This window comes from Schistocerca americana, unplaced genomic scaffold (genome assembly GCF_021461395.2).
Source record: "Schistocerca americana isolate TAMUIC-IGC-003095 unplaced genomic scaffold, iqSchAmer2.1 HiC_scaffold_827, whole genome shotgun sequence".
NCBI lineage: Eukaryota > Metazoa > Arthropoda > Insecta > Orthoptera > Acrididae > Schistocerca > Schistocerca americana.
This window is the reverse complement of record NW_025726595.1, coordinates 2501-7500: the sequence shown is the minus strand read 5'-3', so window position 1 is coordinate 7500 and position 5000 is coordinate 2501. Positions and strand designations below refer to the sequence as shown.

The window sequence follows — 5000 nt, the reverse complement described above, 5'->3', positions numbered from 1 at the left end:
CAATATGTAAGCACCAGCATGGAACAACACCCAGTGCATCCTCTCCGCCACATTAGACAATCCACACTGTCATAACCAGACTGGGAGGTCCACTCAGAAAACAGAATATCCCACCCACCCGACAACCACCATTGCTCAGCCAAGCCACCAACACCCACACATGTCCTACACAGGGGTGCACCCAACATCACAATACTGCCTCCTCTCACAGCACACAAACAATGGCAGGAATGAAAGACACAGGTCTGCCACAAGCATGGAATGAGAGCGCCGCCTGTCATGAGCCAAAGGTGCATCCTGACGTGGCAAATCAGATGATGCCGCAGGCATCCACTTACTATAATCACAATCAACAAACCGGCCGCCCCGCCCCGCCCCCCATTAAACCTTTCCTTACAACAATGTGTACCTTAACCTAACCTATATCGTACCGTAACCTAACCTATATCGTACCGTAACCTAACCTATGTCGTACCGTAACCTAACCTATGTCGTACCGTAACCTAACCTATGTCGTACCGTAACCTAACCTATGTCGTACCGTAACCTAACCTATGTCGTACCGTAACCTAACCTATGTCGTACCGTAACCTAACCTATGTCGTACCGTAACCTAACCTATGTCGTACCGTAACCTAACCTATGTCGTACCGTAACCTAACCTATGTCGTACCGTAACCTAACCTATGTCGTACCGTAACCTAACCTATGTCGTACCGTAACCTAACCTATGTCGTACCGTAACCTAACCTATGTCGTACCGTAACCTAACCTATGTCGTACCTTAACCTAACCTATGTCGTACCTTAACCTAACCTATGTCGTACCTTAACCTAACCTATGTCGTACCTTAACCTAACCTATGTCGTACCTTAACCTAACCTATGTCGTACCTTAACCTAACCTATGTCGTACCTTAACCTAACCTATGTCGTACCTTAACCTAACCTATGTCGTACCTTAACCTAACCTATGTCGTACCTTAACCTAACCTATGTCGTACCTTAACCTAACCTATGTCGTACCTTAACCTAACCTATGTCGTACCTTAACCTAACCTATGTCGTACCTTAACCTAACCTATGTCGTACCTTAACCTAACCTATGTCGTACCTTAACCTAACCTATGTCGTACCTTAACCTAACCTATGTCGTACCTTAACCTAACCTATGTCGTACCTTAACCTAACCTATGTCGTACCTTAACCTAACCTATGTCGTACCTTAACCTAACCTATGTCGTACCTTAACCTAACCTATGTCGTACCTTAACCTAACCTATGTCGTACCTTAACCTAACCTATGTCGTACCTTAACCTAACCTATGTCGTACCTTAACCTAACCTATGTCGTACCTTAACCTAACCTATGTCGTACCTTAACCTAACCTATGTCGTACCTTAACCTAACCTATGTCGTACCTTAACCTAACCTATGTCGTACCTTAACCTAACCTATGTCGTACCTTAACCTAACCTATGTCGTACCTTAACCTAACCTATGTCGTACCTTAACCTAACCTATGTCGTACCTTAACCTAACCTATGTCGTACCTTAACCTAACCTATGTCGTACCTTAACCTAACCTATGTCGTACCTTAACCTAACCTATGTCGTACCTTAACCTAACCTATGTCGTACCTTAACCTAACCTGTATTGCGCCTTAACCTAACCTGTATTGCGCCTTAACGTAACCTGTATTGCGCCTTAACGTAACCTGTATTGCGCCTTAACGTAACCTGTATTGCGCCTTAACGTAACCTGTATTGCGCCTTAACGTAACCTGTATTGCGCCTTAACGTAACCTGTATTGCGCCTTAACGTAACCTGTATTGCGCCTTAACGTAACCTGTATTGCGCCTTAACGTAACCTGTATTGCGCCTTAACGTAACCTGTATTGCGCCTTAACGTAACCTGTATTGCGCCTTAACGTAACCTGTATTGCGCCTTAACGTAACCTGTATTGCGCCTTAACGTAACCTGTATTGCGCCTTAACGTAACCTGTATTGCGCCTTAACGTAACCTGTATTGCGCCTTAACGTAACCTGTATTGCGCCTTAACGTAACCTGTATTGCGCCTTAACGTAACCTGTATTGCGCCTTAACGTAACCTGTATTGCGCCTTAACGTAACCTGTATTGCGCCTTAACGTAACCTGCATTGCGCCTTAACGTAACCTGCATTGCGCCTTAACGTAACCTGTATTGCGCCTTAACGTAACCTGCATTGCGCCTTAACGTAACCTGCATTGCGCCTTAACGTAACCTGTATTGCGCCTTAACGTAACCTGTATTGCGCCTTAACGTAACCTGTATTGCGCCTTAACGTAACCTGTATTGCGCCTTAACGTAACCTGTATTGCGCCTTAACGTAACCTGTATTGCGCCTTAACGTAACCTGTATTGCGCCTTAACGTAACCTGTATTGCGCCTTAACGTAACCGATATTGCGCCTTAACGTAACCTATATTGCGCCGTAACGTAACCTATATTGCGCCGTAACGTAACCCACATTGCCCCTTAACGTAACCTATATTGCGCCGTAACGTAACCTATATTGCGCCGTAACGTAACCCACATTGCCCCTTAACGTAACCCACATTGCCCCTTAACGTAACCCACATTGCCCCTTAACGTAACCCAACACACGTTGGGCCTTAACCCAACACACGTTGGGCCTTAACCCAACACACGTTGGGCCTTAACCCAACACACGTTGGGCCTTAACCCAACACACGTTGGGCCTTAACCCAACACACGTTGGGCCTTAACCTGCTCTGTAATTGTCATACGACGCGTTAAATTAGTGTAGTGTTGCCTAACTGCAACCCCCGCAATATAGTTTGCTACTCGCACTGCCCGGTCCCCAGTGTATCGCTTCATGTTAAACACCTTGCAGCTATACACTGTAATGTGGATGGCAGCAGGACGTACATGCTCAATGCCCTTTGCAGTTGTTCATTGGCATTTGCAGTTGTTCATTGGCATTCGCATGGCGAAGCACTTAGCCTACGCTGTGGTACGGCCTGTGTCAACTGTCCGCTGATGTTGTACGTCCAAATCACACACTGTACTGCACATTGGTCCTCATGTACTGAATGATACATCGTGGTACATGTGACCGTACAACGACTGCGCCAACAACGGCGAACCATGCGGTCCAAATGTTGTGCACTCAGCTACGTGTCGTCTCCCTATAAGAGCTGGATTGCAGTGTGGTATGCCCTGGATGGCGATCAGCATGAGCCGTCTGTTGATGTAGTGGCGCGTGTTGTCAGACGTAGTCGTCTCTTCTCACACACCGTGATAGCACGGTGCACTGCGTTCCACATCTGCGACATGCGACAGAGGCCGGTTGACAGTCGTTCGCGCAATGGACATCGCATACGTACGGGGGCCACCTTCCACGTGTTCGCTAAGCGTGGACATGTTGTTGCGTGTATGTGGGCAGACAGTGTGTCGTGACACCTGACACAGGCATGCAACAATCGTTGAATTTGCAAATGGCGATGGACGCCTACGTTTGCTGGTGACGTTACGCAAATGAACAACTGGTAAACCGTTGTGGTGCGGTTGTTCTCGCTAGGGGTGAATCAGTGATGGCGACGATCGGTTGAGCTACCAACCGGTTGTTGCAGCGATACCCACCATGCCCACGAACGTGAATGGCATGTGGGTGTGAAGCGATACGCGGCGGTGGCTGGGTGGGACCGTCCCCGGCCGGTGAGGGGGGGCCTCCCGGCGTGTTGGCCGTGCGGTGCGTGGGCGCACGCGCTACAGCCGGCTGGTGGGGGCGGCCAGTGGCAGGCGCGCCGGCCGACGGAGGCGGCAGGCGGCGCAGCTGCGCGCCGGCGCACCCTGCACGCGGCGCCGTGCGGCCAAAGTAGGTCCTCGCGGGCCCGGTGCGAAGCGCGGTGGACATCTGCAGTGTGCTGGTCCGATTGAGGACTGTGTGCGCTGAGGATGCGCCGCCGCCCGGCGCTCGGCGCCGCGACGCCGTCTGCTGCTCGGTCGCCTCTGCGGTTCTCGCAGGTGGTTTGTATCGCAGCTGTGCGGACGTGTTGGCGCGTGCGCTGTGCTGGGAGAGTTCGCTTCGGCACCCAAGTGGGGCTTTTGTCCTTCTGTGGCGCTGGCGTTGGAGCTGCCGGTCACCGTAGGTGGCGCGTGTTGTCTCCCGCCGGCAATGCCACGACAGCACGCTCCCGGGCCTCTGTCGGCAGCGGCAAGCTCAGTTGGGAGCACGGGTGGTCGCACCTAAAGCGTCTACTCGCCAAACTCCGGGCGATTGCGCCTCTCTCGAACCCGACCAAGTACTTAGGACGGCGCTGCGCGCCGCCGGGACCTGAGAGGGTTTCGAGGTGTATGGTGCAGGGGAGCTCAGCCTCCTCCTGTTTGCAGAATAATTGAGCGGACGCTTGCGTGTTCGCGCGGGCCCCCGGGACACACTCCCGGGCGGCCGGCTGCTCAGCTCTAGTTGACGCAGCTCCCTGGTTGATCCTGCCAGTAGTCATATGCTTGTCTCAAAGATTAAGCCATGCATGTCTCAGTACAAGCCGCATTAAGGTGAAACCGCGAATGGCTCATTAAATCAGTTATGGTTCCTTAGATCGTACCCACGTTACTTGGATAACTGTGGTAATTCTAGAGCTAATACATGCAAACAGAGTCCCGACCAGAGATGGAAGGGACGCTTTTATTAGATCAAAACCAATCGGTCGGCTCGTCCGGTCCGTTTGCCTTGGTGACTCTGAATAACTTTGGGCTGATCGCACGGTCCTCGTACCGGCGACGCATCTTTCAAATGTCTGCCTTATCAACTGTCGATGGTAGGTTCTGCGCCTACCATGGTTGTAACGGGTAACGGGGAATCAGGGTTCGATTCCGGAGAGGGAGCCTGAGAAACGGCTACCACATCCAAGGAAGGCAGCAGGCGCGCAAATTACCCACTCCCGGCACGGGGAGGTAGTGACGAAAAATAACGATACGGGACTCATCCGA

General features: G+C 51.2%; 1 non-coding gene across 1 annotated transcript in view; it reads left to right on the top strand.

Annotated features, from left to right (window-relative positions):
- The first annotated feature begins 4486 nt into the window (after positions 1-4486).
- The window catches only part of LOC124591316, a 1910-nt gene continuing 1396 nt past the window's right edge, over positions 4487-5000 (top strand). The window contains exon 1 of the ribosomal RNA XR_006977129.1: positions 4487-5000. This exon is cut by the window's right edge and continues 1396 nt beyond it. This is a non-coding gene — a ribosomal RNA (small subunit ribosomal RNA).